We start from the raw sequence: 19,576 nt of genomic DNA, 5'->3' as shown, positions 1-19,576 counted from the left end.
AGTGTGTAGTTTTGAGAGCCAGATAGAGAATTCTGTTAGAAGTGATTGAAGAGAGGCCGCCGGAGTGGGGAGCCCTCCAATTTAAAAGGATGCAGGATTGCACCTCTCTCCTCCTGCGGGGGCTCGCGATCCCACTCTGCCTGGTGCCTGAATAAATTACCTGGAATGTCGAGGAGCGGGCAGAATGCCTAATGCTGACTGCCTCACCAAAGGCACAGAGACAGGGCCTGAGCACAAGAGGTGTTTCCCTCAGTTCCCAGACGAAACCACAGAGAGAAGCCCAGCACCAGAGGCACCAGGTTCAAGAGCAGTGACCTGCTTTCCCTTCTGTGCTCTGCGAACCAAAGAGAATGTTCTAGAGTCAAATATGGTGACAATACCAAGGTAACCATGGGAAGCAGGTTTTCACTGCATGACTTCTGAACCCTGTGATAAGCAGGTGGCCCGCCAGCAGGGGACTATTGTCTGTGGTGTGCCCAGACCACGTCCTGTGATATGTGTTTTGAGTGGCATAGATGTCGCTCAAGCAGTAACAGACTGTGTCTCCGTTCTTAGGTCAGGCTGACAGGGGAAGCCTATCTCCTCCTTGGTCCAGTGAGTTCCATCTGATGGGACAGCCTCACTCCCATCAGGAATGTGATCTATTCTGGAGGCTGTGATAACCAAGGGGGACAAAGTCTCACGGTTCATCTCCTTAGTTTTGCTCTAAGCATGCTTCCCCCTCCCTACCACCTCTTGCACTTCCTCCCTTCTTTTGTTTAATTCTACTCTGAACGGAGCAAATTTAGTAACATTGAAAATCACATACAATTACCCGAGAGAGGCCGGTCGGGTCGATGGGAACCTCAGGGTCTTCACCGACCCGGAGAGCAGAGAGTGATGGCAGACCTCAGCCCCTGGGGGAGGACAAGGCCCAGATGGACTGCACTGTGCTCAGCTCTCGAAGACCTCCATGACCCGGAGGCGCAGTCAGGAGAGCGGAGGACGCCGCGGCATGTTAGTGCAGCTGAGGCTCAGCCCTGGGTCTGGACCCCCGACTCCGCAGAGCTGCTCACAGTTGGTTTACCAGCTCCCTCTCCCTCAGGCTGCGCCGTCAGATCTGAGGGAGAGGGGTGGGAACTGCCTCTCACTCAAGGGCATGCTGTCAGTCCCCAGCCCGTTCCTCAGCAGCTGCTTCACTCCCTGCGGCAGGCAGCAGTCCCAGGGCAGGTGCCATCACCCCGCTGACAGAGAGGAAGCGAGCCTCTGACGGTGCCACTGCCCGTGGCAGGCCCAGGTGCTGTCCCCAACCAGGCCGAGATCTGGGCCCAAATCCTGCTGCAGGCTCCAGACCCCAGACCTGAAACTCAACCTGCACGTGTTCCCTCTCCAAGTTCACTGCTTGGGTTCATGTCACCATCTCCCATCTAGGCCCTCGCCTCCCATCCTCACTGCCTGTCCACTGCCTTAAAAAAATTTTTTTTTTATTGATTTCCGACAGGAAGGGAGAGGGAGAGATAGAAACATCAATGATGAGAGAGAATCATTGATCGGCCGCCTCCTGCTCGCTGCACAGTGGGGACTGAGCCTGCAACCTGGGCCTGTGTCCTGACTGGGAATCAAACCATGATCTCCCGGTTCATAGGTCAACGCCCAACCACTGAGCCACGCCGGCCTATCCACTGCCTTTAACTCAACCTCTGTATCATCAAAGTTAGATAATCACCTGAGTTCACTCCCAGCTACCTGCCTAGAATGTGCTTGCTTCCTTGCCTCATCCGCTGGGCTATGGACACTGCCTGCCATCAGCCACTCCCCTTCGAGGTCAGAGCCCTGCAGAGCTTCTCCCCAGGGAAGGCAGAGGGACAGGAGGGGGAGGGGGGCAGGGAGCCTCTGGTGGCCCTGGGGAAGAGGCCTCTGAAAAGCAGCTGAGAGGAGCCAACACCCTAAGGGCTCTTGGAGGGCTCCTTTCCTCAGGACTAGGCTGTGCCTCCAAAACAGAAAACATTCAGGGAGCAGACGAAATGACTCCACAGGTGGGGACAAATTATGTTTCATCTTAGCTTTGTGTCATATTTTAAAACAAAGCAAAGACAGTCATTCTGAAGATTAGTAAAAATTAAACTCAGATTTTAACTGTCCAACCACTGCAGGTTGCTAGGTGATTTAGAAAGAAACAAGCAAGCACTTCACTGGCAGTGTGGACTGAGCAGAATGCGCAGCTACCTCCTTCTCTATCCGGTTACGTGGTCTATCTGCCAACAGACTGGGGGGGGGGGGGGGCAAACTTTTTGACTCGAGGGCCACAATGGGTTCTTAAACGGGACCGGAGGCCGGAACAAAAGCATGGATGGAGTGTTTGTGTGAACTAATATAAATTCAAAGTAAACATCATTACATGAAAGGGTACGGTCTTTTTTTTTTTTAAGTTTTATTCATTTCAAACGGGCTGGATTCGGCCCGCGGGCCGCAGTTTGCCCACGGCTGCACTAGGCTCACCGACGCTGATACAACTGCATTTTTCTTAGAAATCGCATCATAGTTCATGACGATGCTGATTTGTTTTGAGCACTAACCTAGTCACATCAAGATATCCGTTCTTTCTAGCACCTTGAATTCCTTACATCATCCTAATGACTTAACACTTCCAATCTTATTTGTTTTTAAAGATGCAAAATAGACAACCAGGCTTCTGATGTGCAGTTCCCAAATTAACTCCACTTCCTCCAGTGCCCCCAGGGGAGGGAGGAGGAGGAGAAAGGAAGGAGGGATGGGGACAGGTGCAGGGAGAGGAGCACAGGGAGATAATTAGAGCAATGTTAAGCTTGGCTCTAAGAACTAATGTCTCAGGATGATAAAGTTTATGAGGAAAGAAAATGCTATATAGTTAGTCCCCTTTATCCACGGTTTCACTGTCCATGGTTTCAGTTAACTGCAGTCAACTGTGGCTGGAAAATATTAAATGGAAAATTCCAGAAATGAAAAAAATCATAAAATTTAAGTTGCAGGCAGTTCTGAATAGCCTGATGAAATCACGCACCACCCACTCCATCCCGCCTGGGGCATGAACCTCCCCTCTGCAGGTTAGGCACCTAGTACCCCAGTCATCAGAGCAGCCGTTGCTGTGTGGCAGGGCCTGTGTGCACATCATCTTACTCTATTTGTAAGCACAAGACAGTGTGGCTGGCAGTTCGAATGTCCTCAAGAGAAGCCAGGCAGTGCTTCTTTTCAGGGAAAGATGAAGTCCTCCCCTTAATAAGGAAGAGACTCGGAAGCTGAGGCTGCTGAGATCTACAGTGAGAAAGAACCTTCTCTCCGAGAAACTGTAAAGGACGAAGAAAAAAAGGAATTCGTGCTAGTTTTGCTGTTGCACCTCCAACTGCAAAAGTATTAGCCACAGTGTGTGATAGGTGCTTAGTTACATGAAAAAGGCATTGAATTTGTGGTGGGAGACAGAACGGGACCCCTGTCTGAGACAGTGGCCCGATTCCCAAGACTTCATTACAGTGAACTGTTACAGTTGTTCTATTTATGACTGTTGTTCAGTTCTGACTGTGCCTGATTTACATATTAAACTGCATCACAGGTATGTATGTACAGGGAAAAGTCCAGCATATATGGGGCTCGATACAATCATGGTTTCAGGCATCCCAAAGGGTCTTGGAAGGTGCCCTTGAGGATACACCTTTACAACTGAAAGTAAAAACCTCTATCCTGACCAAGACGACTCAGTAGAAATTATTCTTTGAATATATTCAAAGGAAGAAATTATAACTTAACCAGCTTTAATGTTTTTCAGTGCCTAAACCATTTGTGGCTTAAAGAAAAAAATTAATATTTTTTCCTGTAGAGCCATAAACCAAAGTGAGAGCTGACCACTGCTTTGACCAATACTGCCCTACGTAGGACAGGAGGAGGAAATGAAGATGTCCAGGCAGCCGTGTGCACACAGTTTACATCTGCTCACACAAGGGAACCGCCAGGGAGGAAGTCCCCACCTCACAGTCCACACGACTGGGTTCTGCATCAGTGCTCGGTGCCACCCTGACTACATGGCACCCACTATGGACCTCAGGGCGAAAGCTGAAACTAGGATTTGCTCTCCGCCCTAACGAAGCCTTTCAATCTAGTACTGAAAAGAAGTAAGACAACAACAACAACAACAAACCACTGTAGGGATCCTATAAGTGCTGGCAAAGGTAAGATGATTACAAAATCAGTCTGTGGGAGCAGAGGTGGGGCCTGGAGGAGGTGACTGATGATTAAATGGCGAGTAGGGCCTGGCTGGTATGGCTCAGTTGGCTGGATGTTGTCCCATGCACCAAAAGGTTGCTGGTTCGACTCCTGGTCAGGGCACATGCCCAGGTTGCAGGCTTGATCCCCAGTAGGGGGCATGGAGGAGACAGTCAACCGGTGTTTCGCTCTCACATGGATCTCTCTCTCTCTCTCTCTCTCTCTCTCTCTCTCTCTCCCCCTTGTCCTTCCTCTCTCTAAAAAATTTATCAATAAATAATCTTTAAAAATGATAAGTAGGAATAAAGATTAAAGAGAGAATGCCATTCCAGGCAGAAGTCTGAAAGCAAATGCAAAGTCATGACAGGCAACATCAGATGTTTGGAGGGATCCCCAGGCAGCTCAGCCCCGACAGGTGAGGCACATGGTGTGAAGTGGCAGCTGGAGAGGGGCGGGGCCAGACGGTCATCACCCTCGGACCACATTACAGAACTCAGCCCCACAGGTGACGTGAAGGCTCTGGGGGACTTTAAACAGGGAGTGACAGTGGGTAAATTCAGGTTTTACACAGACTTTTGTAAAAATTGGGTGGGGGACAGGTTTGAGGAACACGAACGTTGAACCAAGGAGCACGGGTTAGGAGACCTTGGAGTGCTCCAGATGAGAGACCATGAGATCTACTCAGGGTGTGAAGGGCAGGGTTGGGGGTGTTTGGAACGGAATCAGAAGGCACGGCATGGTAAACGCTGGAGGGGACACTGCATGCTCCTGCCACTGGAAGATGCTGACCTCCTAGTCAAGTGAAGGCAGAGGAGGCGCCGTCAGAGGAAAGGTGACGACGGGCACTGGGGGAGAGGGTCTGAGCAGCACAAAGTCAGGACGGTCTTGGGTCTGCAAGCTGGGTGCACACGGGTGGTACTTCCAATGGGGACAGTGGAAGAGATTAAGGAGCGTGCACAGAGCTGGGCGCAGCAGCTTGAGGCTGGGATGCCCAACTTGTAAGAAGAGAAACAGGGAGAAGCTGAGGGTGTGATGGAAAGGGAGCAGGTGGGAAATCTCTTTAAAGAGAGGGCAACTGTGTCAGATGCAGTGTGGAGGCCCATCAAGAAAAATTTTTAAAATGTCAACTGGGTTTGGAGACCAGAACTGCACTAGAGACAGGAGTGGTTCAGCTGAAGCTGGCCTGGTGAGTACAGCGGTGTGTGGAAGACCAACTGTGGCGTGAGGACAGGAAGACGGCTCTAAACAGGCTGTGACAGGCCAGGTGGAGAACGGGTGGGAGGAGGGGACAGTGCAGATGAGCTGGGGCGAGCACATTCAGAAACGGTGGGAAACGGCGGACCAATGTTGGTGAGAGAAGATGTGAGGTTGGAGCACGGCCTGGAAGGGTCCAGAATGCTGGCTGACAGCCCAAGTCCTACTTGTTCAAGGGGCTCCGTGGGGCACCAGAAGTTAGACACCCAGGTGGGACTGTGCTCCCCTTCCACGTGTGTGCTGTGCTGGGAGGGCCCCACGTGATCTGACTGTCGAGAAAGAAGGATCCCTTCCTAACGGGTAGGCCTCTTGGCCTTGCACCTGTGGAGTGAGCCACTCTGCCTAAATAATATTTACGTTAATTAAGATTTATTAACTCCATCGCTAGGAAACTTAAAAATAATCTGTGTTGGCACTTGAAATTAATGAGACATTGACTAATTACCTAATGAGTAGTTGATAAATCTTAACTTTGGACAACTTTCTCCAAAAAGTAGTGAGTGGGATTTTATAGCTGGTAAACGAAAAAGCAATCATCTGCACTGCAATCCCCAAAAGCCTGGACACCCGAGGAAGGCCACTTCACTCCTGGGACTGCACCCTGGTCCTGATGGTGCTTCTGGGCCCCGTCCCTTCCCCCTCTTCTCTCCAATGGCCTCTCCTCACAGAGACCATGTTCACGTTCCAGGTGGACTGGCAGGTGCCAAGCTCACTTCTCTTACATCACGCCTGTCCTGCACGCCAGCGCAGTGAGCAAACACGCAGCTCACACCATGCCCGTGGCCAGGAGGGCTGAGTGTTATCAGTGAGCGAATCTTACATACACCTTGGCGTGTGCCCGCAGATTTTTAAAAAAACTCCTAAAACCCTGCCATTGTTCCCTGGAACAAAGTCTGCCAGGGGAGGTTTGGCAGACTCACAGGGAGCCATCAAGCGGTGTGCTGGCACAAAGCCGCCTCAGTAATGTGCAGCTCCAGGCTGCCGTGCCTGGGCTGCTCCCCACCAAGCCTGCGGGCACCCATCAGAAACGTGCCCCTGCGTGTGCTCTGCGTCACACTCGCCCGTCCAAGCGCAGCAGCCTCCACTGGGCTCCGCACTGCCCTGACTCGCGCTGGGAACTGTTTAAGCACACGAGCCTTTATCAGTTGTGGCTCTGCTTCCCATCCCCACCTCCTGTCCACACACACATGCACACACGCCCCGACACAGATGTGAAGGCACTGACACTGACATGGGGGGACAGGCCAGTGGTGGCACTGACGCACGACACTGCATCTCTCGGGGCCTCTCTGAAAGGATTTCTTCCTCTTCCTCTTCCTCTATGAGTGACAGCTGGCTTTCAGGAACGGCCAGCGCAGGGACAGTGCACAGCGCCTGAGACATCCGCCCCCGAAGCCAGGCAAAGCCAGGCGCTCTGCCCAGGGCAGGGCTGGGGGAAGCGGGAAGGCTGTCAGCATGGTGACCGTGGGCCTGTTTTCCAGCCTGAACTGAACACACAGAAAGGACGGTAACTGGGGTCTGAAGTGAGTCCTCGCTCTGCTTCCTCACGCCCCTCTCCTCTCCTCTCGGGAAGAAGGCGACCAGACCCCGTTCACGGGTGTGGATGCTGATGATGCACAGGTGGCATCACATCCCATCGGAAGGTTTTCACCTGGCGGCTTTGGACACGCCCGTCAGCTATCCTCACACAGGTGTGGTGTGAGCCCTGCGCCAGGCTCCCCTCACTAGACCACAGACGTGCAGGGGCCTCGAGGATGGCCCATCAGGCCAGCATGCACTTGGGCATGCCTGTGCCAGGACCACCACAGGCTGGCAGCTAAGGAGCCTCCGCAGGACGCTGAGTGGTGCGCGTGTCCCCTGCACAGCGCGTCTCTTACAAGAATGAAACGCCATGAGCAACTCCTACACTAAAGCCCGCAGCCTGCAGCCAGTTAGCAATCAGATGACCCTTTGAGACCCATCCTGGTGCTACGGCCTTCACTGCCCACACGTACATGGAGTAGCTGATGAAGAAACTATTTTTCTTCATTCTCCCCTTACCCTCATAAACATGCAGGAAGCTGCAGAACTCAGAAGTCTGAAGTGCTCAGGCACCGGACCTCGGTCTGGACTAGACCACCCACATAGGAGCTAGCGAGGACGGACGCAGGGCTGCCACTTGACCGCTGTGTGACCGTGGGGAGAGGCAGCCACCCCTCTGTCAGCCTCGGATTCCTCTCTGCAGACGGAAGCCATCTCAGCAGCAGCCTCTTGGGGACGTGAAGGTTTGAGTGAGGTGACACGTGCCAACCACACAGCACACACTGTCGTTAGTGCTCAATAAGGTGGCTGTTATTTCATCATCATCATCAGGGTGTGCGTAGTCTTTTTTATCACCTCGGGAGAGATCACATTTTTGCAGTAATAAATACCTTTTCATGTCTTAGAATTTATAATCCTCATCAAAAGAGAAAGGATGTGATTATTTGGGTAAAGGGTAAAGAAAAGAGGCATTTATCTTGCTTTCTTAGGCAAAAATATTTTTAGTTGATAAAGGAACATTTTCTATATAAAAGTATTCTAGCTAATAAATGAAGAAATGATAGAATATAATTTTGCAAATCAGGAGAAATACTGAATTTAGAAAATGAGCTCACTGACTGCTAACATTAGGTGAAAAGGTTGCGGGGTGACTTTCTAACAATTGCTCAGGCTGACAACCTGAACACGGGTACCAGCCGTCAACTGTACCACAGAGAAAGGGAGCCAATCCCACCAACATGCTCCCTTCTCATTGGACGTGACAGGACGACACCCACAAAACCACAGCTCACCCGACCAGGTCTCTGGTGAAACCCCAGTTTGCAGGAAGGATAGGAGTCACAGGAGCACATTCAATGACAGCACAGGAATGAAATCCGCAGGACAAATGACCCAGCTTTACGACAGGTTATGAGGCAGAGAAGGAAGAAAAACTGCGTAGGTCAAAGAGGGATCGCATGTCAGTAAGACGCCATGTGGGCCTCACTTAGATTCTGATTCAAACAAATTAACTATAAAAATAAATTTGTGAGACAAACTGGGACCTTTGAATCCTGTCTGGATAATTCAGACTTTTTTGAAGGAGTCTGACCCATACTGAAGTATTTCTAGACGAGATTATACACTAACTTGGATTTGCTGCAAAGTGAGCCATGTTTGGTGGAGGCAGAATGAGTGGGATACAGAGGAAAGAAGTTTTGCCATTCGTGAGGCTCATCGACACTTGTGCGTGTGTTGAATGTTCCATAATAAAACGGTAAAAAGCCCCCCACCCCAAATTACGAGAAGGCTGAGTAACCATATTTTCCAGGTCAAGTGATGAAATGTTAAGACATGAAAGAATCCGGCTCATTGGACCTGTGGGAAAATGCAGGGCTGAGGTGGGAAGCCAGCATCAGAGCTCGAGATGGAACTCACAGACTTGGTGAACTGGCTGTGATTTAGGGCAGTAGCTCTTCATTACTGTGCGTAAGAATGTGTGGGGTTATTTGTTTAAAATGTTCATAGCTAGGTCGTGTTCCTAGAAATCGTGATGTAACCAGTGTGTTGAATGGAAATCACGAATCTATATAAAAAAAGCACCTAGGTCAGTGGTCGGCAAACTGCGTCTCACAAGCCACATGCGGCTCTTTGGCCCCTTGAGTGTGGCCACGAAGTTTCAATCGCACTGTATGTGCGTGCCCGCACGTGGTATTTTGTGGAAGAGCCACACTCAAGGGGCCGCAGTTTGCCGACCACTGACCTGGGTGATTCTAATGTAGGTGGTCCTGGAACCACTCTTTGAAAAATAGTAGTTCAGGGTCAGTGTCCATGTGTGTGGTTTCAGAAGTAGGTGCACACACACAGGGTGGTTCACCCAGCATGGACTCAGATTAACCAAGTCCCAAGGTCACAGACCAGTTTCTAAGGGAAGAACCAATCTGAACGTGTCTGAGGGTAGCAGCCTCAGGTTGGAAGCTCCCTGTCCCTTCCTGTAGGCAGCCCGGCTGCAGGGATCAGACTGTTGGTAAGACTTCCGGGGACAGACTCCATCCAGGACGAGGAATCTTGGCAGGACAGAATATACTGATAAGGGTCCAAGTAGCTCGTACGGACTTCTCCCAGCTTCCCTCGAGGCAGGATTGAGATCTGGCATTTGGCTTCCAACTAATGACATTTTAGCTCATCCCCAAACATCCGGTGTAATTCTCAAGGCCCCCCTACTTTCTGGAACACCACCAATTCCAGATGGCCAAGCCACAGAATGAAGGGGCTGCCCAACCCACATCAGGTTGTGATATGAGCAAGAAGTACGTTTTTATCACTATGCTTTCTGAGTTTATGTCCAAGTTCACTTGTGAACTAGTCTAGTCTATCCTGACTAATTCAGATGATAATAAATTTTACAGACACTGGACGCATTACATCACTCTCCAGTGACTTTGCATATTTCTACTTTGATAGGTGCTTGGGGAACTTGATTTGCCACCTTTCCAAGTTCTGGGAGTGGGACCTCATTACACCTCACAATTGCTAAGAATGCCAACTGTTCAAGGTACACTTATTTGTATTAGTTGCCTATTTCTGACAAAGAGTGTAAAGATTTATAACTGAAATGGAATTTATACCCTGTGCTTGTAGTAGTGAAAAGTAATCATCGAAAACAACACAAACAAGCCAGATGACTCTCACATCCGTTTGGCTGAACCTGCCAAGGGCTCACAGAAGGGACACGCACGGAAAGAAGAGAATGTGGCCAGGCATGCATTCCCGAGATGTAGGAAGAGCGGCAGCTGCCTGTCTCCTTCACTGAGAGACATGAATGCGCCCCTCGGGGCTCTCATCCACGGACACTGAGGGCAGCAGACAGAGCCTCGGTGCCTCCCCGACAACACCTACGTTTCACAGAAACAGAACTTTATTACGGAAACGACGGACGACATGCCCGCAAGTTAGTCCTTCCTGAGGAATCTGGCAACTAGTGTTTCTCATAACGATGTGGCAATGCTGTTAGAGTGGTCAAGGCCATGCAGGGGAAGAGGTTTTGTTTGTTTTCCTGTTTCTTCAAGGAATTAGATCCATATTTTTTATCTTTCACGGTTCTCCCTTTTCTCACTTCTTCCTGTTGTGGTCTTGCTTTCTTGGTTCTTGCAGAGCACCCTCCCAGGCTCTCATTTCCTGCACGTGTGGGCTGCCCTTTGTTCTAGTCTCATGCCTCACTCTAGGCCCCTGCTGGGTGCCTGCGGCCTGTACGCCACGGGGCAAAGCACACCGTATCACAGACTCTCCTTCGTGGGTCCGAGCCCTGCCGAGCTCCCCAATACCGGACTCTGGTAACTGACGAGTCAATATTGGTTCCGCTTCTGTTTACTTTCCTGTAACAGAGACCTAGCGGAGTGTCTCACAGGCAGTAGCCATCAAGAAGTGTTGACCGACTAACAATCCCTTCGCTTTCTGTGAGAGAATGAATTAAAAGAAATGTGGTGTTCACAAAATTCTGACATTTTCCTTATGATTTCAGAGCATGTGGAGGAAACAGATAAGCTGTGGACTGATGATAGATGAAATTTCAGAAGAGCAAACACACTTTTCTCAGGAGAAAATTCTTGTATCTGGGCCTTTGCCAATGTATCTGCATGTACACAAATCACTCCTGAGTATCCTGTATAATAAGGCTTACTTTAATTAGGCACTAAACAAGTCAAGGCAATGTCACAGAGTGGAAAGGGCCTTGTCCTCAAAATTCATTTGCCGTTGTGCCATGAATAAATGCTGTCTTGGAAAGGTCTCTCCATGTGCAGGGCCTGCTCTTCCTCAAGGGGCAGAAGCGGGGTCACTGCTGGTCAGGGGATGCTCATAACGGAGCTCTGACGAATGGGATCGTCTCTGCTGGGGCCCTGGGAGCGGGGCTCAGGAAATTCCCCTGAAAGGCAGTTTACCTTCACTGCAACGGTAAAGGAGTTGTTGAATTCCACTCTATCTGTGACCTCATTAAATGAATGTGAAGAAATATATGTTTAAAAAAACAGATGTGGTAAGGCTACCTTGTGCCTTCATGGGCCATATTATACACACTGCAAGTACGGGTGGGGCACATGAATCACTCACATGCACGCACACACACTACACAGGTACACATAACTACACACATGATCTCTCTCCCTCTCTCACACACACACTCACACCCTTTCCCTATCTCTCACACACTTTTTTCTGAACATTTGGAGATATCAACACACTGCGGACCAGTAGTTTTATTGCTAGCTTTACCCATTGGCCAGCTAAGTTTCTATTGAACGAGGACAAAAAACGTTTTACATAAATGTTAAAGGCACACTTTAAAATTAAATATCATTACATTTTGAAGTTACTACATGTTCTTACAAGCTAATATCTTTTTAAAGTATGATACTTTGTACAACACTGTGTAATATGAAGCGAGAATTCTCGTGATCCGTCCGCAATGTTAAAGTTATTAAAAGGGGGTTGCAGATATCATGGTTACTCACACCTAAATCCTTCAACATTTATCTCCTAGGTGGGAACAAAACCAATTCTCCTACATAACCTGAGTGTAATTGCAACAAAAAGAAAGTTAACTGTTTCAATCATATCATAATATACGTCCATATTCACATCTCCCCCAACTGTTCACAATATGCTCTTTGTAGATCTTCTATAAAACGTAACTAAGATATAATATCACTTTTCCTTTATTATTCTAAAAATGATTTTATGGCTGAAGCTATTTTTTCCATATTTTTGTCATTTCATAGTTATTTCCTGAACGTTATTTTAGAAAACTCTTTTAATAATTTTGAAACTTTGGCTTCTAAACTATAACTCTATTATTGAATAATCCATGATATAGTTTATTATTTTACATTTTATAAAACAAATTTTAATTAGAGGGTTTTAGAAAGAAGAGCTTGCATGAAATATGACAAGAGCAATGGGAAACACTAAAGCTGTTAAAAGGTAATTGTGTCTGGTCCTCATGCACTGTTAACTAGGGAAACTGGTAGATGTTCTCTCCTGTCTTTTATTCATTTCCTTCCCTCCTTGCCTTTTCCTCCTTAGTTCCTTGGTGCCCTTTTTCTTTCCTTCCTTCCTTCCTTCCTTCCTTCCTTCCTTCCTTCCTTCCTCCCTTCCTCCCTTCCTCCCTCCCTCCCCTAATTCCATCCTCCTTCCTTTTATATTTGCATGGTTCAAAAAGAATTTAAAAATGAATACAAACAATGAAAATCCCCCCTCAATCCTGCCTGTTTCTGTATAGTTACTATACATATAAACATTTCTATCAGCTTCTTGTCTATCCTAGAAATGTTATGCAAATACAGGCAAATATATGTGTGTTCATATTTCTGCTCCTCTTCTGCATCTTGCTTTTTTCTTTAACAAAATATCCTTGAAATCTTTCTGCATCAGTTCACAGAGGGTGTCTTCATTTTTTACACATCTGCATGGTAAGTGGAGGCACTTTGATTTGAATGGCAGAAAGCATAACACAGATGTAAATCAGATTACTTATGTATTAATCTTTTATGGCACAGTGAGTATATCTTGGTTCTTTATGAATAATAACGACAACAGCTATAATTTAAGAAGCCTGCCACTAAGCACTGTTATGTGTCTTACGTCATGCCTTCCTCATCGACGCGCAGCAGCAGCAAACGTGCTCCTGCTGTGCGGACGGGACACTGAGGCGCCGAGAGGCGGCCGTGGAGCGGCTTTCTGCTCTCAAGGCCGTGCTGCTAAGGGCGCCACAGCCCCCTGGCCGCACTGTGACCCGCACCACGCTTCACAGCCCCAGCCACCCTCCCCTTCGTCGTCCCACACAGCCGTCCCAGCTGAGCGCTGAGGCACGAAAAGACTAGAACATTGTCTCCTCTTTCAGTATGACAGGTTTCTTGGGTGCCGCCCCAACTTCCGAGCTATGACAAACCTGCTCTCTAGCTTTCTGGTAGGCTCTGTGCACCTTCGGTCTCAGCTTCATCCTGACTACACAGCTCACAGACCAGGAGCAACATGCCAGCGGACGATGACTTTAGACTCTATTGTGCGAGCGCACAAGAAATAAGATTTGAAAAGAGAGTAAGAGTTACATTCTGTTTTCCAAAAATGGCTGTGGTTACTCAGGAACTGTTCATTCAGATGTTTACACTCTTGGGACCTCGTACAGAGGACCAGTCCCTGGCTGCTGGGACAATGGGGGCGTGGACGGGCTGCTGCAGAGGCCACAGGCCCACAGAGCTGAGATCTACCACCTGCCCTTACAGAGGTGGCTCTCCCTGAGCCAGGCAGCAATGGTGACTCGCACGTTTTCACTGCCCAGAGGATCACGTGAAGATTATACTTTGTTTCCAGAAGCGCTGTTATGACACATGAGCATTCCCATTTTGGAATGCTAATCTGTTTCTTTAGATCCATCCTTTTACTTCATCCATGGACTAATTTATGACACACAGCAAATAAATATTGATTATGCCTGAGGCCACACCCTAATCTTTAAAGAATGGAGAGAAAGTACTCAGAAATCAGAGCTATGGGAAAAACGAAAGTTATTAAAAGGTAATTGTGGGACCGCCAAGTTCCTGCCACACCTAGAGTCTGCCACCTCCAGGGCCTGCTTGGGGTGTTCAAGAGACACACTGTGATCTGTGTGCATAGGCGTGGTCAGGAGTGCCAACAGGAGGAGATGAGTGCCGGCCGAGGCCTTAAGGCAGCGGTCCTCACACTTTCTAAACAGGGGGCCAGTTCACTGTCCCTCAGACCGTTGGAGGCCGGACTATAGTTCAAAAAAACTATGAACAAATTCTTATGCACACTGCACAGATCTTATTTTGAAGTAAAAAAACAAAATGGGAACAGATACAAATACAATATTTGTATCTGCATGTGGCCCGCGGGCCGTAGCTTGAGGACCCCTGCCTTAAGGTCTCTTCACCTCTCTCAACAACTTCAACTTGTCTGTCCACCTTGAAAACCAAATGTGATGCCTTAACTAGGAAGCCTATTCAAGGCCAAGATTATCCAGTATGAACATGAATTTTTCTTTGAAAATTAGCCTATTGTTTCCTTTTGCTATTTTAATTCATGGTGAGATTTGTATTTGAATGCTCGATATGAGACCATGTTGGTAACCATTTAAATGTGAACATTTAACTCCATGCCAGAAACATCGATGCAACAAATCTGCATTTAGATATTGAATTTTTATAATATTCCATTACATTCTTTAACTTATGACTAAAAGTGAATGAGATTGTGGACAAAACAAGACAGCCTGTATATATGAAACATCTACAACTCAGAAACTTAACTGACGTTAAACTCAGGTATGAGTTTAACACCCAATGTGAACAGACTTTACTTTTTTAGCTCCAGGGAAATGACAAACATAATGCCTTCTCCAAACCGAACCAATGAGTGCAGTGACTTTCTTCAGGGACAATGACGGGGCAGAGACAGGACAGTAAGAACGACTGTGACCTATCACACCAGTTCATACAGCTCCTAAAGACTGCAGTGCCCGCGTGCGCGGTTGCAGCACATGGAACACGACCCCGTATCTGGTTTCCATGTAGCAGCAAGTACTTCTATTATCAGACAGGCAAATGGGTAGTCAGCAGACGCGTAAATGACTGCCGCACAATGAACCTTGAAAGATGCCAGAGCTTCTAAAGTCAGTGGCATGCACACGCTCAGAAGCCGAGACTTTGCAGAGGGGGAGTTTAGTCACATTACAATTGTGTTGACCTTCAGCCTCTGAGATTCCCTATATGTATCCTGACTGGGCAGCAATCATTTTTTTTTTAAATATTGATTTTAGTGAGGAAGGAAGTGAGAGAGAGATAGAAACATCAATGATGAGAGAGAATCATGGATCTGCTGCCTCCTGTACGCCCCACACTGGGGATCAAGCCCGAAACCCGGGCATGTGCCCTGACAGGGAATCAAACCATGACCTCCTAGTTCATAAGTGGACACTCAACCACTGGGCCATACCAGCTAGGAACAGCAGCAATCATTTGACATGAGCCAATATGCACTCCAAAACATAATTAGCAAACTCTGCTAAAATTACTAACTTTGCTAACCAGCTACTTTTGCATTGATTCCACACAAAAAAGCCCCATGTGAGACCCAGTGTCATTTTCCCCACTGCAATCCCAAGGATCCTCACAGTGCTAGGGATGCACAGCTTTCCTGCTACACGGAGCATCGGTGGCAGGAACAATATATGCATCATCTAATTTAACTGCTAATGGCTCTTTTTAGTGAGAATCATCTGTTTGGAGAAGATGCGCAACAGAACTCTAAACTGCCTCCCAGAAGCCAGGAAGTACCAGGAAGCTGAGAAGAAAGGCCTGACTCAGAGCAGCAAGTGGGGAGGCCCAGGGAGAGGACCCTTGCGCACAGTCCCTAGAGAGCTGGGGGCAGGTACCTGACTCCGATGCCTGGTGATGCTCTTTGACTCGGACTTGGCTGCCTCAGTGGGTCAGAGCTGGGAGTTCAGAGATGCCAAGGGATGTGATTTCACCAGTCCTCCTTCCGGTTCATTTTCTAAGGGACAAAACAACATATAACTACCTGAGGGAGGTGAGACTGACCAGAACTTCCTCCTCTGTGCTATTATACTTACAATAAAGAGTTACATTTCAAGATAGTAACCACATTAAGAAATGTGTCAATGATTTCACTCAGAAATGCTGATGTGAAAGGCCATAATGGACAAGTAGACAATGCTTTTAAACATTTAGTTAATTTACTTTGAAATCCAAGATATTTAACAGTTTTAAATACATATCTAGGTTGACGCTCAAACTAAGAGCACTTAATATTTAGATGGACCCATTACCAGCCAATTTTAAAGATTATTGCCTTCTTTAACACTTTGATGCAGTTAAGAAAAAATTTAATGCCCTAACCGGTTTGGCTCAGTGGATAGAGCATCGGCCTGCAGACTCAAGGGTCCCGGGTTCGATTCCGGTCAAGGGCATGTACCTTGGTTGCGGGCACATCCCCAGTGGGGAGTGTGCAGGAGGTAGCTGATCAATGTTTCTCTCTCATCGATGTTTCTAACTCTATCCCTCTCCCTTCCTCTCTGTAAAAAATCAATAAAATATTTTTTTTTAAAAAAAGAAAAAATTTAATGAGTGAGAAATATTTTAGGTGTGTCATTATTTCTTAGAAATAATGTTATTTCATTCATAACAGATTATAATCTGGAGATAAGAAGAGTGGCTCCAAATGCCAGCTCCATTTTATTTCAGTAGAACAATAACAAAAGACATTATCTTCATTAATGTAAATTAGAATTTATTTCTTGACTTTCTATCAAGGTTCTCTGCAATATTGTGTCAATGTTAGGAACTACTGACTGTTCTAATTGGAAAATAAAATATCCGGATTATTTCAAACTATACTGCCTTAGAGAGGATTTATTTATTTATTTATTTATTTACAAAGGAAAGACAAACTGGGATATAAAAAGTGGAGTGAGGAGGTGCCTCAGTTGTTGAAGCTATTGTTTCTGGTGCAAACCTCCGAACTCAGAGATGCTCATTAAACTGAGTCTATGGCAATAACAGTCTAAGTGTTAATGGGCAGCAGTGAAGTGTGTCAGGCAAATGAAGGACCCTGAGGGCTCTCCATGCTGTTTCTGATCAGCTCCATGGCGCAGTGTTACCATAAATCCTCTAAAAGACACTGTCCCTCATTTCTTGCGTGGTAGCTCACCATGAAGATAATACTCAGGGTGCTTAGCAAGGGAGATTTGAAATAAGATAACACACAATTTCCTATGAAATACACAGACTGCCTATAAAATGCAACCATAACAAATTTTATTAATTTTCCTAATAAGGATTTACCAAAACAAACACATACAGAACAGAATAATTCAGAAATATGCACATGAAGCTAGAAAGCTTTTAAAATTACCCTGAAAAAAAAATCAAAGTTGAAAAATAGAATGAGAGTTAATATGTTTGTTTTGTGTCAAAGTCTAGAATCATTAATTATTTTGTAACATTTAAAAATACATTGATTGAGCAAAAAAGGCAAAAAAAAAAAAAAGAGAAAGAACTCATGGACATGGACCACAGTGTGGTGACTGTGGGGGGAAAGGGAGTGGGTGGAGGTAGAAGAGGGTATAGGAGGGATAAATGGTGATGGAAAAAAATAAAATAAAGTATACAGATAAAAAAGAAATACCTCATTTAAAATTAAGTAAGTAGTATATTAACCCCTTGAGTGACGGGGAGCGCGATTGCGCTCCTCCTGCCGTGTCCAGTTCTAAGTCTGCTTTTATTAGTGATGATGATATTGCTAAATATGTCAATTCTTGCTGTGAAGATGACGATTTTGTGGAAGATATTGAATATGTAACTTCATTTACTTGCGATTCATACTTTTTTTCCTAAACTGCTGTAAAATCAGCAAAAATGCCTTGGCAATTTTAGCATAGTTCCTAGGATATTGGTTGGCACTCAAAGGGTTAATATATATATATATATATATATATATATATATATATATATACACACACACACACATATATATATATATATATAGATAGATAGATAGATATAGATGATATAGATATAGATATAGATACAGATATTAAACCTTTAATACAAATAGTGATTTTTAAACGTATTTACAACAAACACAGCCATCTATACTTGAACACTTTTGAGGAGAACAGTGTATTCTGTGGCCTTTTCCTGTCTACCAATACTCAAAACACACACATACATGCACACACACGTCCATATGCATGCCCACACATGCACACAAAATGTATGCACACAATGTCAGCAAGAAATTCTTCTCGACACTAGCTGTACTCCTCTTTATACTATAATTTGCAAATTTAATTTATGCATGACAAAGGCAAATGCCCCAAACCTTCTCCTATCAGACACTCACCCGACAAATGATTTAGGTTCAGAAGGCAGTTTGTATCCAGGACAAAGAGCAACACCCCCCCTATATCCTCAGCCTTGAGCTGTGCTCACTAGGGCTCAGAACTCAGAGCCCTGGTCCTTAAAGATAAAGGAGCCTGGGCCGCGCAGGAACTCCGAACCTGGACAGTAAGGCCATGAAGATGAGTGTGTGCTTAGGGGACATTTACTGCCACCCGCCTTTTGTTACTTTTAATTTCTGAAATCCATGCCTACTCTCTCCACCAGATTCTACTAACGCAGTTACATATAAAACTTAACATTATTGACTTTGAAAATATAATATAATGGTTTAAATATATGGACAGTTGTATTTATGCATTACTTCTACATTAGCAAGACCCATCTCACCCAATATTGGTGTGAATATTTTCTGAGTCATTGAACCACTCTGAAGTTCAGGTTTCTCTCAAATAGTAATAGGGCTGGTTGAAAATGTAAAGTACTCCCTTCAGCTCCCAAAATATCAAAACACCTACAGTCCTCTAGGCCTGTGATGGCGCCTGGTGTGACTTCTGGGCTGGGGAACCCGGTACAGGAAGTGTGCTCCTCTTCTCTGTGAACTGCTCAGATCAGCTCTCCATGACTGTCTAGACCAGGGGTCCTCAAACTACGGCCCGCGGGCCACATGCGACCCGCTGAAAACATTTATCCGGTCCGCCAGGTGTTTTTGCCGCTGCTGCCTGTCCTGCTTAGCAGCTGACTCGTCCTGGGCCCGCAGTGCGCATGTGTGGAATGTCTGAGGGACAGTGAACTGGCGCCCTGTTTAAAAAGTTTGAGGACCTCTGGTCTAGACAGTGGGTCACAGGTATAGCTCTGAATGTCAGCTAAGTCGCACGAGGAATTGTTCTACGCATTCCTGCTGCCTAGCAGTGCCTCTCAGGGACCCTGCTGACGACAGGAGCAGCGGAGCACTGGCCCCTCCCCTAGGCCCCAAAGCAGGAGTTGGCTCCCTGGGACTTTCCCAGCAGGTGTCAGCACACTGGGCTGTGGACATTCCTGTCCCTGCCATCTCTGTTTCCTGAGATTTCTTATTGTCAAAGAGACCTGATTACCTGAGATGTGCACAGGTGAAACATGAGTGTGGCTTCTTGGCATGCTGAGTCATTGCTGCAGGGTTATCCACCAGCCGAGACCTC

General features: G+C 46.7%; 1 protein-coding gene across 1 annotated transcript in view; it reads right to left on the bottom strand.

Annotated features, from left to right (window-relative positions):
• Window positions 1-19,576, bottom strand: part of MYT1L (myelin transcription factor 1 like) — a 296,451-nt gene that overhangs the window by 170,243 nt on the left and 106,632 nt on the right. Inside the window, exon 3 of the mRNA XM_081100618.1 lies at window positions 15,914-16,032. The gene's annotated coding sequence lies outside the window, so the exon portion shown is untranslated. The remainder of the gene's footprint in view (window positions 1-15,913; window positions 16,033-19,576) is intronic.

This window comes from Myotis nattereri, assembly GCF_964212035.1.
Source record: "Myotis nattereri genome assembly, chromosome: 10".
NCBI lineage: Eukaryota > Metazoa > Chordata > Mammalia > Chiroptera > Vespertilionidae > Myotis > Myotis nattereri.
This window is presented reverse-complemented; position numbering and strand designations above follow the sequence as displayed.